The following is a 14,714-nucleotide window of genomic DNA, read 5'->3' on the forward strand; positions in this document are numbered from 1 at the left end:
CCTTGGTTGGTATCTGAACCTTTCTGGCATACATCCCTCACCAGAACCGGTCTGAGCATGAGTAGCCTGGAGAGCGGATGGAATAAAGCATCCCTAGCCAAAATGATGTGTTGCAGAAAGGGGCTGAGGAACCTGTTGTCTCTATTTACCTGGACTCTAGCCCACCTGGTTGTGGAGCCTTGCCCAGCTCAGTGCTAGCACTTCTTTCTTGGAAGGAATCTGATCCCTGCAGTTCCAAGACTGCCCAAAAGGCCAAGGCAAGGTCACACAGTGAGGAAGAATAGTTGAACACTACAGATCAAATAAGTTGATGGGGCAAAACCACTGGGGTTAGGACTGCCTGAGTCAGAGCAAAGCAGGGCTGAGGGCACAGGTGTGGGAGCAGCTGGACTTGAGGAGGAGGGGCTGGGCTCTAGGTAGGACTAGGAAGAGGAAGTGAGGTCACTCAAGGAGAAGGGGAGGTTGTCTCTTGGAATTGAGCTGGGAGATTTTTACAAATAGAGGATAGACAAAGAGTAGAGACTCAGAGGTTTGGGGCTTTTCCAATCACACTGCAGGCTGGGACAGAAGGCGGGTTGCCTGGGTTTTGTATCTTACTGACACACTTTTAACACCAGAAAGGTGCATCTGTGCCCTGACAGCTCTGGGTCATGCCAAATCTGACAGGCTTCTCTCAAGGGGATATTGTTTCCTATTCTCACACACCACTACCTCTACCCTTCCCTCCCTTCTGCGTAGCATCGACTTGACTTGGGAGGAAGGCAGTGCTCTTGGCTCCTGTGGTCTAGAACTCTCAGGTTGTCGGCCCAAGGAGGATCCCCATCACGTCAGGATGGGCCTGTCAGACCCTAGGGCCCAGCTAAGACTGCAGCCCCATTATTTTGTCTCAATTCATTAACATCTCATAAAGACAGCTGTCCCTCCAATCAGCTTGTCTATTCCTTCCTGATGTCACGAACACCCTGGATCACCAAAGAAAGGGCATAGGATAGAGGACTTGAAAGCCACTTTGCAACTCCCAGGCCTTAACTTGCTCAGCACAAAAGAGAACCAAGTGGCCACGGCCTTACAGACTGCTGTATCAGCATCCAGGAGACTGCAGAGCGCCTGACTACTGTGAACTCCTGAAGTCTCTGGCCTTGCCCTTTCCCGCTCTGCCCCAAGGGTCATGTGCAAGGCCTCTAGCAGATGAAGGTAGGCCTTTCGAGGTGACTTGGAGAAGCCGCACGAGTCTTTCTTAACACTTTGGCCTTGGAGAGAGAGTGATGTTTTGTCTGGAAGATGAATAATCACTGAGTGGGAGCAGAAAAGGGAAGGGTTTAACGTGGGCACAGGGCAGGGGTGGGTGGGTGAGTGGGTAGAAAAGTAGAGGTCTGGCACATGGAATATGAGTGCTCTGAGGGCTAAGAGATAGGGAATAGAAATAGAAGGTAGGTCTGAGTTACACAGTGAGTTCCAGGCCTTCCTGGGCTATAGTGTGACGATGTGTCTCACACACACACACACACACACACACACACACACACACACACACACACACACCAACGTAAAAGTAGAACAGAAAAGTTCTGAAAAGGTCTACCTTCCCCCATCCCAGCTCTCCACAGGCTTGAACTGGGTGCATGCCCTTCCCCTGTCCTCCTCCCCCACCCCCAACACAGACTCCTCCACAGACAGGTAAGGTAAAAGGTCAGCTTCCTGAACTGCAGCATGTCATGTTGTAATTAATAGCGTCCCTCCCACTAATGAGGTCACGCCTGCTATTTACAAATCCCTTTCCTTCCTCAGAGGAGAGGTAGTGATGGATGCCACCCTACAGGCCGCAAGCCAGAGGAACCTAAAACACATGCTATGCTTCCCGCCATCTTTTGAGTACCAGCTCTAGAAACTGTCTCTTCCAGGGAGGCCACCTAGATTACTAGCACTGCCTTCTCATCTTCATCCCTCCTCCTTCCCCTGCCAGTAGAGGAACAGGTCAGTGTTGGTGGTCGGAGGTGGAGCCAGGAGCTCCCACACAGAGCTGGCTCTGTGCCAGACACTTAATAGTGTCTCACCGTTTAAATCTTTGAACCGGATAAAGTAAGAATTTGGGAAGCAAGCAAACTCACCAGGAATGGCCGTACATGGTGACAGATGACAGTAATCCCAGCACTTGGGGGGGTTAAGGTAGCAGGATCAGGGTTCAAGGAAGACCGCCCCCGCCCTCCAAAAAGTCAACTAAACTAGGTTTGCCCTTCTGAATTGTGTGACTTAAGCAACACCTTCACTTCAGTTTGCGCATCAGCCCAATGGGCAGAATTATGACATGTCGCAGCTCTGATGACTTCACTCCTGAGTTCACAGTGAGCCAGGAGTCGCTTGCTCTGGGCATTGCGGAGGCTGGGCTATTGTCCCTCAGAGCCAATAAATGGAGGAGTAGGAGCTCCCCTCTTGGAATTACTTCAGGACTCGAAACCCTCAGAGAGAAGGCTTGGATGCATCTGGTGGCCCGAAACCCTCTGCAAAAACAGCCTGAAGTTGCCAGTGTGATTAGGCTGAGCTCGGAGCACCTTAGGAGAGTAGCAATGCAGAACTTAGGAGGTCAGGGGTCAGGGGTCTCATGAGTGAGGTAAGCTGTTGTCTAAAGGCATGCTGGAGTCTTTCTCCTGCAGGAAGCTGGGGGCAATCTCTTATCAGTCTCAGAGTCTCCCATGGCCCCCAGTCTAGATCTGCCTGTCCCTTCCATTGTCCCTCTCTGGCTGCCTGCCACAGTAGACCCAGGAAGTCAACTGAAGTTCATCGAAAACATGCCTTGGCTTCTAGTCAGTCTTTGCTAACTAAGTCTAGCCCTCTCCAGGATCCCTTCTCCAATCTCCAGGCTGGTTTGGACTATCTTTTGTGTGTGTGTCTCTCTCTGTGTGTGTGTGTGTGTGTGTGTGTGTGTGTGTGTGTGTGTGTGTGTGATGGTTTGCATATGCTTGGCCCAGGAAATGGCACTATTAGAAGGTGTGGCCCTGTTGGAGGGAGTGTGTCTTGGAGTGGGCTGGGAGACCCTCCTCCTAGCTGCCTGGGGATGTCAGTCTGTACCTGGCTTCCTTCGGGTGAAGATGGAGAACTCAGCTTCTCCTGCACCATGCCTGCCTGGATGCTGCGCTGCTGCCTTGCCTTGATGATAATGCACTGACCCTCTGAACCTATAAGCCAACCCCAATTAAATGCTGTCCTTTATAAAACTTACATTGGTCATGGTGTCTGTTCACAGCAATAAGACCCCAACTAAGACGGGGAGGTGGGGGCTGCTTAGATCCAGAACTGCTTCCTTCCCGGTATCAGCTCCCTGTGCTCTAATGTCTTGGTTTCAGCTCCCCAAGGAGACCAGGAAGGGACCTCCTCCAGGACACCAGTCTATGAGTGCTGGGATGCAGTGCCCAGCACAGGATTGACCCAGGCCATGGCTGTGGAGTCACAATTTAATACAGAAGCATTCTGCATTTCTTCAAGCAAAGAAAGCCAGAAGAACTCAGGCCTGTTCATTCCAGCACTTGGAAGACTGAAGCATCACTATGAATTCAAAGCTAGCCTGGGTTCCCGGAGATTCTGGACTACAAAGCGAGCTCCTCCTGTCTTACAGGTGGCAAGAAACTCCCAGCTGGCCACACTTTGCTGAAATCCACATTCCCTCTTCTGTCCCTAAGATACTAACAAGCTTCAGGCCCAAACAGGGCAACTGAAACCCAGAGGCCCAGTTCTGTGTCCAGGACATCAGACAAGAGGGTTTACAACCCACATCTCCGGAGACTGATGGTCTAAACAGCAAGTTTCCTTCCTGTTCTCACCCCCACCCCTACCCCCGCCCCTCCATCTTTCTGCCTAGACCCAGGATGAAAAAAACATCTGAGTTCCACCTGCCTCCTGTGTGGAGCATTCCCCACCAGGAAGAGACCTTCAGCCTGGAGCTGGAGTGTGTATTGAGAAGGGAGAGCCAAACCCCATGAGGGAGCGGTGACATCCTTCCCCATTAGTGTTTTGGGAGCTCTCCCTCTTCAGGTCCTACCCCCTGCTCCCCCATTCCCACCTCGCTCACTTTCTTCCCTGTCCCAAGTCTTTCTCCAGGAATCCCCTCTCCCAGCCCAGGTGCCCCTGGCAAGAGCATACAGCTAGTTCCAGGATGGTGGTTTGGACAGAAAGCTTTCTCCCCCTCCCGGTCCTGACTGTATGTAGCCCAGTGCCTGCTCCTCAGTGTCTAGCTTTGGCTTACAGAAGGAATCACCTTCCTTCCAGGTCCCTCTCCCCTTCCCCCCAAGTTCAAAGGTTTGAAGGGGGGCTGCCAACCCAGTTCTTTCTTAGCTTGGCATGCACCTTGCCCCAGTGCTAAGGCGCCTCCCCTCCTACCATGGGCAAGCCAGGAGAACTGTCTTCCAAGTCTTCTAAGGCTGGCTGCTGCCCCCTCATTAGTGGCCTGCTGGGGTTTCTGTCACTTGGGGCTGGTTACTAAGCAACCAGATCCAAGAAGGGCTTGGCTCCGGACTGGCAGAGCAAAGTGGCTGAGGAGCGAGGGGTTGGGGGGGACTCGGGGGAGAGGTCAGCAGGCCGGTGACCAGGGTCACGGGCAAAATGTTTCAGAATGGGGCCTCTGATACTCCCTGTCATTGTGTCAGCTTAGAAACTCACAGCCCTGGACCAAGAAGAGGGTCTCTGAGCCTTTAATCCAAACGTCACACCCAGAGCCCTCAATCTTCTTAGAGTTTGAGGGGGCACTTTCCCCCTTTCTGGAGTAGAGAGAGCACCCCGTGTCTTTGTGAACCACAACCCTGTGACCTGATGTAAGAGACACAAAAAAATCACGTTTCCCAGTAGATAGGTCTTAAGCACTAAATAGAAGTCCACCTTGCTTTTTTAACACTTGCATGGTCTTAGCATGCCTTTGTTTAATTTGGTTTTTGTTTGTTTGTTTGTTTGTTTTTTTGAGGCAGGGTCTCACTTTATAATCTGTCCCGGAACTTGGCAATCCTCCTGTCTCAGCCTGAGTGTTTTGATTACAGACATGCACTGCTTTGCTTTGCTGGTTTTAGAGGCTGGTCAGCCTCCAGGGCCTCCTCCGCTGCCTGGGTTGATAGCCCTGTCCCAGTTTTCAGGGTGTAAAATGCCTACAGCAGCTCCTTTTTCGAAGCTCCACTTGGTCCCTGTTCATTGCTCAACACCCAGTCTCCCACATTGAGGGGAGGAGGGGAGTAAGCCCTGCGATACCCACCATGTGTGCCTACGTGTGCCAGGTGACCAAGGAATGTCATCTTCATGCCCCTCCCCCTTCCTGACTGGTCTGTTTTGTTTTTCTAATTTGACAAGGAGATCACCTTTTCTATACAGGGACATGGAGTTAATTTTTTTAAAATAGTAACTCGTTTATTTGATCTGATTAATGGATTAAGTAATTTAATCCATTCATTTAATTAATCCATTTGCTAGATTAAACATAACAATCTTGAGGAGGTAGGGCAGAGGACCAAGCCACCCTTCCTACCTAGCATTTCAGCTGTGTCTCTCCAAGCAGCCTGAGTTGGTCTAGCCACAAGCAGGTCAGAGTTTTAGGAAGAGCAGTGACAGCTAATTAAAATTTTAGCTCAGGAAGGCCCCCTAGGGGCAGGGATTGCCTCAGTCAGCCTCCTTGGGGGAGTCCTCTAATTGGACCCCTGGGTCGTAGTAATGATGCAAACTCACCAGGCAGAAGATAACAGGCAGGGAGGGAGGGAACAGGGGGAAGGAAACGGGTTGACAAAAAAATAATAACAACCCCTCCCCACACCATTGTGAGTAGTGGCTTTGAAGTCCCCAGACTGTCACTCATGAGCTGTATGACAAGAGATGCATTGCCTGGCCTCTCACAGTCTCTGTTTCCTTACTGGGAGGTGGAGATAAGAAAACTTCCAGCCCTAGAGGCATGCTGGGAAGAATTACACATAGGAAATAGGAAGAATGATGCCAGGCTCAGAATTAGGGACCCATAAAGCTTGGGCTATTAGCATCACACAATTACTAAAACCTTGATTACCACCCAAGCCTTCCCTCCCCATCACCTCATTAGTCCCCCAGTGCCTCTTCAAAGGCAAGAGAAAGGGTTGGCAGAGGCAGGGGTTAGCCTCCTAGCTTTCTCTGTGGTCAGCAGGCATGGCAGAACATGGTTGCAGTGCTGCGGGAGCTCAAGCAGGTAGCCAAACAACCTGAGATGCTTATGGAATCACAGCCTGCAGAGTGGAAAGAGTTTGACAGAAAGGGACCAAAGGACAGAGAGACCAAAGGACCAGAGAGTGCAGAGTTTGTGTGGTCCGGTACCCTGGAGAGTCAACAGGGCCACTAGAGCATCTGAGTGACAGCCCATGCTGCCCTGACTGGGAATTGAAGCCTAGCTCAAGTAGTCAAATTCCTCCTAGGCCCAGGGCACAATGAATTATTTGTGCCAGAATGGTGGGCTATTTGGTGTCTCAGGGAGGGAGGATGGTACTAGCCCTAGTCTTTCTGGCAGTAGGAAGATGGGTTCAGAGTCTCCCCTCCCACCTGTGTCTAGACAGCAGCCAACCTAAGCTTCCCAGTCTGAGGCCTCCATAGTTACAGGAAAGTCCACGGCCCTGGTGGTTTTAAAGGAACAGGACCCAGCCAGGCCAGGGTTAACATAGGCATCTCTGTCTCTGAGTCTCAGTCTATCTCTCTGTCTCTGTCTCTGTCTGTCTCTCTTATGCACATGCACAGGCACACACACTCACAGACACATGTGCACACAGACCAGAAACATCCCAGCTCAGTGGTGTCACCTGTGGTTGTTTTTTTACTCTTTGGCAAATCTATTCTTTCAAATGCTGGAGGCTGGGCTTGAGAGATAGCTCAGTGGTTAAGAGCACTGGCTGCTCTTCCAGAGGTCCTGAGTTCAAATCCCAGCATCCACAAGGTGGCTCACAACCGTCTATAGTGGAATCTGATGCCCTCGTTTGGTGCGTCAGCTACAGTGTACTCATATACATAAAATACATAAGTCTTCAAATGTTGGAGGCCTAATCTCCAAATGTATGTATTGGAGATGGGACTGTAAGGTTTGGGGTTGTTGGTCCAGGAAAACTCTGCCCCTCATGAGTGGCTAGATCTACTCACAGAAGAATGGCCCTAGACAGAGTGAACTGCTCTCAGAGCAGCAGTCTTGGACAAACTTGTTTATGTTACCATGTGATGTCCTTCATGACTGGTAGGTACATCAGGAAAACTCTTTTATCCAGTGCCCAGCAGCTGCCAGCACCAGTTTGAACTTCCCACTTTCTAGAACCATGAGCAAAATAGAATAGAATAGACTGCATTCCCAACCCAGCACTGTGCCTGCCTGGGCCTGGCCTCCTCCCTTCTCCTTGGTCCTTTCCTTGTCCAGCAGAATACTAGTCCCCCAAAGGCTTCATGAATCCATTTCAATAAGCAGTGGCCACAGAAAACAGATACTTTTTTTTTTTTTTAATAGAGGATGGAGACAAGGATGAATCTCAAAGTGGCTGGTCATCTCTAATCAACGTTCCCTGAACAAACAGTCCTGGACTTGGCCTGCCTCCCTCTATTAGCAGCAGCCCCATCCTGTCTCCTTGTGCAGCCACCAGCTCCTGTCATCCAAGCCATCTGTAGTTCGGCTCTGGCTCCAATTATCTCAGCAATTAGCACCTCCTCAAGGCCTGTCTGCCTCTGAACAGCTCCCCTGGGAAGGGGCTTCAGGAGGTCTCCATGACCTCAGGGCCCAGAGTCATACAAGTCTAGGCCCGTATGGCCCCAGTCAGTCTCCCTGCCTCCTCACCATATAGCAAGGGACTGAAAATTTCCCTGAGGAAGTGGGTACAGAGCTAGGAGAGAGAAGATCCCCACTCAAGCAGCCCCTAGACACTGAAAAAGCATCCTAACACCTTCCTCAGCCATCACTGCTAATTTATCTGGTGACCCCAGGTAGCTGGGGTGTCAAGGAGATGGCAGAGCTGGGGGATGGCTAAGTCCAGTGGGGACAAGTCACCGAGTGGTTGGCAGATACTCTCAAAAGTCCCCAGGTCTGTACACAGCTCAAGTTTAGAAGTTAGGCCAGACAGCAACGGCAGCATGAGTCGTTTCTATCTGCCCTCGACTCTCTTGTTCTGTTCACCCTTTTGGTGACCCCTCAGTCCCTTGAATCACAGCTTTGTACTTCACAGTCCCTTGAAGGAATGGGCTAAGTGCCCCCACCCTAGACAGACTGAAGAGACACAAGGAATTTGGCGGGGCGGCACGGGGGGAGTACATGCACAAGTAATTCCAGCATATGAACGGGACTGTGGCAGATGGTGGAGGGTTCCAGGCCTGCCAAGGGAGAAAGACTTTGCTGCCAGAGATAGTGTAGGCACCATGACACAGAGCATGGGCTGAAGGAGAGGGCCGATTGAAATGCGTCCTTCCAAGCTCAACACTCCCATCTCAAGCAGAGGATTACAAACAGTACCAGCCTTGGGAGGCAGTGCATCTAGATGAGTGCTCACCCTAACACCCGCACAGCCCTCGGTTCGATACCTAGCGTTAATTATATGAATCAAGTGTGGTAACACATGCCTATAATCCCAGAATTTGGGAGACAGAGGCAGGGGGATTAGGAATTTCAGAATCACCTTCAGCTACACAGTGAACTCAAGGCTAGCCTGAGCTACACAAGACCCAGACTCAAAAAAAAAAAAAAAAAAAAAAAAAAAAAAAAAAAAAAAAAAGAGTAGCCCTGTGCCCCATAGGGGGGTCACAAAGGCATCACCAGAGGGGAGGACAGAAGCTCAGAGAGCATCACCTGGCCCCTCCCTCTCTGCTCCTCTCCCTCCTTCATCCCCCTCTCAGATACAGGGCAGCTAGGGAGAGAAGTCACATGGGGTGACGGGGAGCCGCAGGGTATTGTTCAGATTCAGGGCTGATGGAACATGTCAGGACTAAATGACCACTCTGAACAGGAGGGTGGAGGTACAGGGGACCCAGCTGGACAGGAAGTCACTCTCACCCCAGGCTAAGGCCCACAGACCGAGAGGCAAGCCTTTGCTGACCCTGAGCCTAGAGTCCTGGTAGCTGGAGCTGGGCAGCTCTGCTACAGCTGCAAAGCTCAGCCAGAAAAGTCCCAGTGAATGGAGGTTTGCCGCATTGGCCACCAGGGACCAAAGCCACTGGTGTTGCTCATGGAGAAGCAGGGGCCTTCTCAGGGATACCTGGGTACAAGTGGGACTCCTGAGCCAAAACTGGGCTCAAATCCTAAGGCTCCACTCAGCTGTGAAATTTGAGCTCCATGCATCTGCTTGGTTTTTGTTTGTTAGAGCACTAGCCCGCCTCACTATGTGAACCAGGCTGGCCTCGAGCTTATGACGCTCCCCTTGCCCCTGTCTCCAGAGTGCTGGGCTCACAGGCACGTGCCATCATCCTGGACTCTAAGAAGCCTTGACTATGGGCAAGTGTGTGGAGGGGAGTCCCGTGATCAGAATTCTGACTCACCCAGAGTAACAGAGCAGGCAGGCGGCTAGGGCTAGTAGGAGCCCATGTTGTGGACTCTTCTTTCTGCTGGCCCCTGGCATGCTAGGGGTCCCTGGGCTCAGAGGAGGTGAGAATTGAAGTCTGCTTTCATTTCTCTGAGAAGAAGTTTTGAATCACAGCAGGAATGCCAGGAAGCCAAAACCACAGTCCCAAGTCTGTGCTTTTCCTCCAGAGGCTCAAAGCCAAGGGCAGTGGGTGTCGATCACTTCAGCCTCTCTGCTCTAGAGCCTTCTGCCCCACACCAGCTGAGCTGCCTACCACCCTCCCATCAGTCATTCCAGTCCCAGCTCCAGGTTCCAGCTTGGTCCTCATTCCTGACCTGGTTCTAACACACTGGCCAGGACACATACGAGGCCTCACAGGCCTTGAGTTCTTTGCCTTCAGTGGGCAGTCAGTGGGGCACCCCCACAGTCAAAGGTACCTTGGCATGATCCCCTTTGCCCAGGCTATATCTTCTAAAGGGCCCTCCCCGGAAAACCACAAGGATTTCCTGTGACCTACAACCCTGGACCCTTCATGCCGACAGACTAACCACAACAAATGGAGAACAGAAGTGTCAGACTCAGGTGGGCTGGACCCACCGGTGACTGTGATCCCCGTTAACCCACGAAGGGGCAGGTGCGAAACCTGAGGGCAAAAGGCCAATGGAAACATTTGAGGTACCTGGGGAGATGTGTGCACTGCTCAGCCAAGGAGTGGGGCTATGGGCAGCCCTAGGAAGTGTTGATGAATACAGAAGATTTGGACATGAGAGACTTAAGGAGGCTTCTGGGCCAGAGGTGCCTGCCATTCCTCAGGCAGACTCCATGAACTTCTAATGTCCAACCACCCTGTCGACTTCCAAGGCTCCCTGGCTGTCTGGCCCTTGCTTCAGGCTCAGTGGGGATAGAATGCACTCCCATTGTAGCCCCCAACAGAGCTCTGGCCTGGGGTGTGGTTCCTCAGAACTTGATGAGTCAAGACAGGCCTCATGAAGCAGTCAGGCTCTCCCTGAACTTGAAAACACCTAGAGCTGGAAGGCAGGGAGAGATCAGGGTACTCACATTCTATGCTGAGGGGCTGTGAGCTAGGATTAGTGTCTGTCTTCCTGGGTTTGAATCCCACCTCTGCTTGAGTGAGTCGCTCCATCACTCTGAGGCTCAAGTTACACAAGAATGAGATTCAGCATGAAGCTGGTGGAAGCTCCCTGTGCTCATCATATGAAAGACCCTCAGAACCAAACAAATTAAATAAATATGCCAAAATACATGCATGCACAATACATACATGCATAATACATACACATACTACATACATAATACACACATACATAGCACATATAATACATACATACATACATAATACATATACTACACGCATACATACACACATAATACATACATGCATAATACATACATGCATAATACATACATAAGTATATACATACATAATACACACATAATGCACACATACATAAATACCTACACACATACACATGCATACACACACATGCATACATACATACATACATACATACATACATACATAGGCATATTATATCTGTAACCTCATAAATTAGAGATCAGAAATGGGAGGATTGTGTGAGTTCAAGGCTAGTCCAGGGTACATGCTGAGTTTCCAGTCAACTCAGGTTACCATATAAGACCCTGTCTCAAAAATACATAAATAAAATAGATTTCAGTCAATAGGATACCTACTGCTCACATCATGGGATTGCTAAACAAACGGAGTGAGATCATATGGAGCATGGAGTGGCCACAGCTGGGTTTGGTGTTTCCTGCAGTGAACTTAGAGGCTAGGGAAGGAGCCCAGCTGGCATGCAAGTTTGTGTGCATGTGCATGTTAGGGACCCGGTGGTCTAGGACACTCAAAAGAGCCCATTGGAGGAATGTTCTGCCCCTCTTAAAGCCTTCACCCCTGTGTGGCCTTTCCAGTCTTCCTGCCTACCCTCCCTCCCACCTCTGTGGAACTATGTCTAGGGCTTTTAGATCACAGTGAGGGACAAATGTTCAAACAGGCCCTTCTTCCTTTTCTTCTCCCCCTCTTCCCTCCTTTCCTTCTCTTCCCCTTCCCCATTCTGTCCTCTCTTTCCTTCTCCCCTCCCACACCACCAGTCTCTGCAGGTCTACCCCAGGCAGGTGTATGAAACTTCTGTGGGCTGTCTACAGTACATATATTAGTTGCCCAAAGCAGAAGAGTCCCTAGAAAGGCCCCAGCCCTTTGCCTGTCTGAAAATAATGAGACACCAGGAGAAAGGCGATTGGTGGGGCTGACTTACTACCCACCTGCAAAGTGCTCGCCCAGCTTGTTCCTGGCACCCATTGCTTATAGCCAGTTTATCTAGTTTGCATTTTGCCTGCACCCCAACCAAGTTTGTGACCTCAGAAAGCCCTGGATACAGCTGGCCCCAGTTTCTTCTCTACAATGGAGACATTTCACCCTTCTTTTATTTGGGGGGGGGTTCTTTATCCCAACTTTTATTTATTTATGCGGGGGTTGGTGCTAGCTTTCAGAAGTCAGCTTCCCCTTCCATTGTGGGCCTCAGAATTATATTTGGCATGCTAAGATAGCAAGTGACCTTACCCACCGAGCCATTTCGCCAGCCTGCTTCATCTTCCTCATCAGGTATGGAGAAGGGAAAAGCTAAAAAAACCTGAGCACAGACCTGTAATCCCAGCACTCAGGAAGCAGAGGCAGGAGGATCAGAGTTTAAGGCTAAACTTGGCTACATAAAAGATTTAGGCCAATCTGGGCTATATAAAAGTTTTAGTCAGGCCTGGATGACTTGAGATCCTATCTCTATGATAGGGGATGGGAGGATGGGGGGAGGATGGGGTTGGAGGGAGACTGACACACTAGCTTACTGGTCAGGCATAGCCCTTCCTCTGGACACGGCCCCTGGAGACTCCCTAGGGATGGGTAATTGCTTAGCTTCCTCACCTCCATAGGAGAGGGGAGCGTGTTGTAAATCAGTGTACCGTCCAGCTAGTTCCATCACTTTCTGTGGGGTCCGGTCGGCCTGCAGGGTGATACTGCTAGTCACCTGCCCACCTAGCCTCACCTCCTCAGACTCTAGCTCTGCAGACCCTGAGGGACATCCTGTCTCCTTCCGAGCCCTCCCTTGTTCTGAGTTCCCTGCCTTTTCCCCACTAAAGCCCCCCTCCCCTCTCCCTGAGTGGCTCTACAGTCCACAAGCACTTCTGTTTACCCCAACCCCTCTTCCGCTTGAGGGCCCAAACTCAGGCCCCACTTGCACCAGCTCCAAGCTAAAGAAGTTTGTCCAGTCTGTGTTTATGCCCTAGCCACTACTTGAGCCCCAGTTTCTTCTCCTGTAGTATACAAAAATGAAAATCCTTAGAGGTAGGGCTGGAGAGATGGCTCAGAGGTTAAAAGTACATACTACACATGAAGAGAGAACCCAAGTGCAGTTCCCAGCACCCACATCCAGTGGCTCAACCACCTCCAACTCCAGTTCCAGAGGGACCAACAGTCTCCAGGGCCACCTGCATGCGTGTACACACAGACACAGACACAGACACAGACACAGACACAGACACAGACACAGACACAGACACAGACACACACACACACACACACAGACACACACACAGACACACACACACACACAGACACACACACACACACACACACACACACATAAATATTAAGGGCTGGAGAGATGGCTCAGTGTTTGAGAGCCCTGGCTACTCCTCTCCAGCAGGTTCAATTCCCAGCATCTACCTGGCAGCTCACAACTGTCTGTGCCTCCAGTTCCAGGACACATGATACCCTCACATAGATATACATGTGGGCAAAAAGACCAATGTAGATGAAATTTTAAAATCATTTAAAATTTACTTCCTAAAAAAAAATTAGTAATCCTACGCTTTGGAAGCTGGGGCAGAAGGACTGCTGAGAGGTCAAGGCCAATCTGGACTACCTAGTGACCCAGTGAGTGGCAGGCCAGCCTGAACTGTGGTAAGAAGGAAGGTAGAATTTAAGAAACAATAAATAAATGACCCTGATTAACAAAACCAAGTTCTGTGTGGAGAGTTCATGGGCTGGCCCTGTCACAGGTCCATCTGTGCCTCTGAAGTTCCAGGGACTACATACGTAGGCTGAGACCGGCCTGGGAAGGAAGTGTGGCTCGCCCTATCAAGAGGAAGAGGCTGCACTTGGAGTCAGGATGAGGCCTTGGGATGCTGGAAGGGCCCTGACTCAGGAGGGCCTGGCCCCACATATTATATGGGACCACAGTGAGTGCTGTTTGAGAGTCCAGGGCACAGCTTTCAGCAGACTCCACCAGGAACCTGTGCCAGTCCACAGAACTCTTGGCACCGAGTCCCACACCAGGTGTCTGGTGTGGGAGCTGAGCCTGCACTGCATTTCAGGGACCCGATGCCACCGTGGTTGGACACACTTGGGCATTGTCCAGACTGTGTCTGGCAGAAGCCCATGTTCTCCCAGTAACTCCGAGGATGGCAGGATCTCAGTTGTTTCTGCAAACAGTCTTCCCGACCAACAACTTGCCCTGTACCGATGGCCTACAAACCTGTTCCTTTCCAGCTGGATTCCCCTTTCAGGCCCTTAGCCCCTCATCACTGGCACTACAAACGCGTCTTGTGCAAAGGTTCATGGGTAGAGAAGGATGTAGCTTAGCACATACCGCCTTCGACTGCTTCTACTGTGAGCCATCTTTCAGAAAGCTATATCGTTTCCTTTCATTCCTTTTATACTTTTTTACATTTTTATTCTACGCACGTGTATATTGACTGAATGTATGTGTGCGTACCATGTACATGCCTGTACCTGTTGAGCCTGGGACTGGAGTCACAGACAGGTGTGAGCTGCCATATGGGTGCTGGGAATGACACCTGAGGCCCCTGGAAGAGCAGCCATTGCTCTAACAGCTGAATAATCTCTCTAGCCTCCATATGTGTGTATTGCGTGTGTGTGTGTGTGTGTGTGTGTGTGTGTGTTTACGTGCAGGTGTGTATATATGCATGTTCTGCATGTGTGTGATATCGACCCCCGAGGTTGATATTGGGAGCTAGCCTCGATAGCTCATCCCCTTTCCTTATTGCAGCTGGATCTCTCAGTGAACCCCAGATCTTGTTGACATGGCCAGTCTTGCTAACTACCTCACTCTAGGGGTCCCCTGTCTCCACCTTCTGGGTCTGCCTTCTAGG

Source organism: Rattus norvegicus, chromosome 8, assembly GCF_036323735.1.
Source record: "Rattus norvegicus strain BN/NHsdMcwi chromosome 8, GRCr8, whole genome shotgun sequence".
Classification (NCBI taxonomy): Eukaryota; Metazoa; Chordata; class Mammalia; order Rodentia; family Muridae; genus Rattus; species Rattus norvegicus.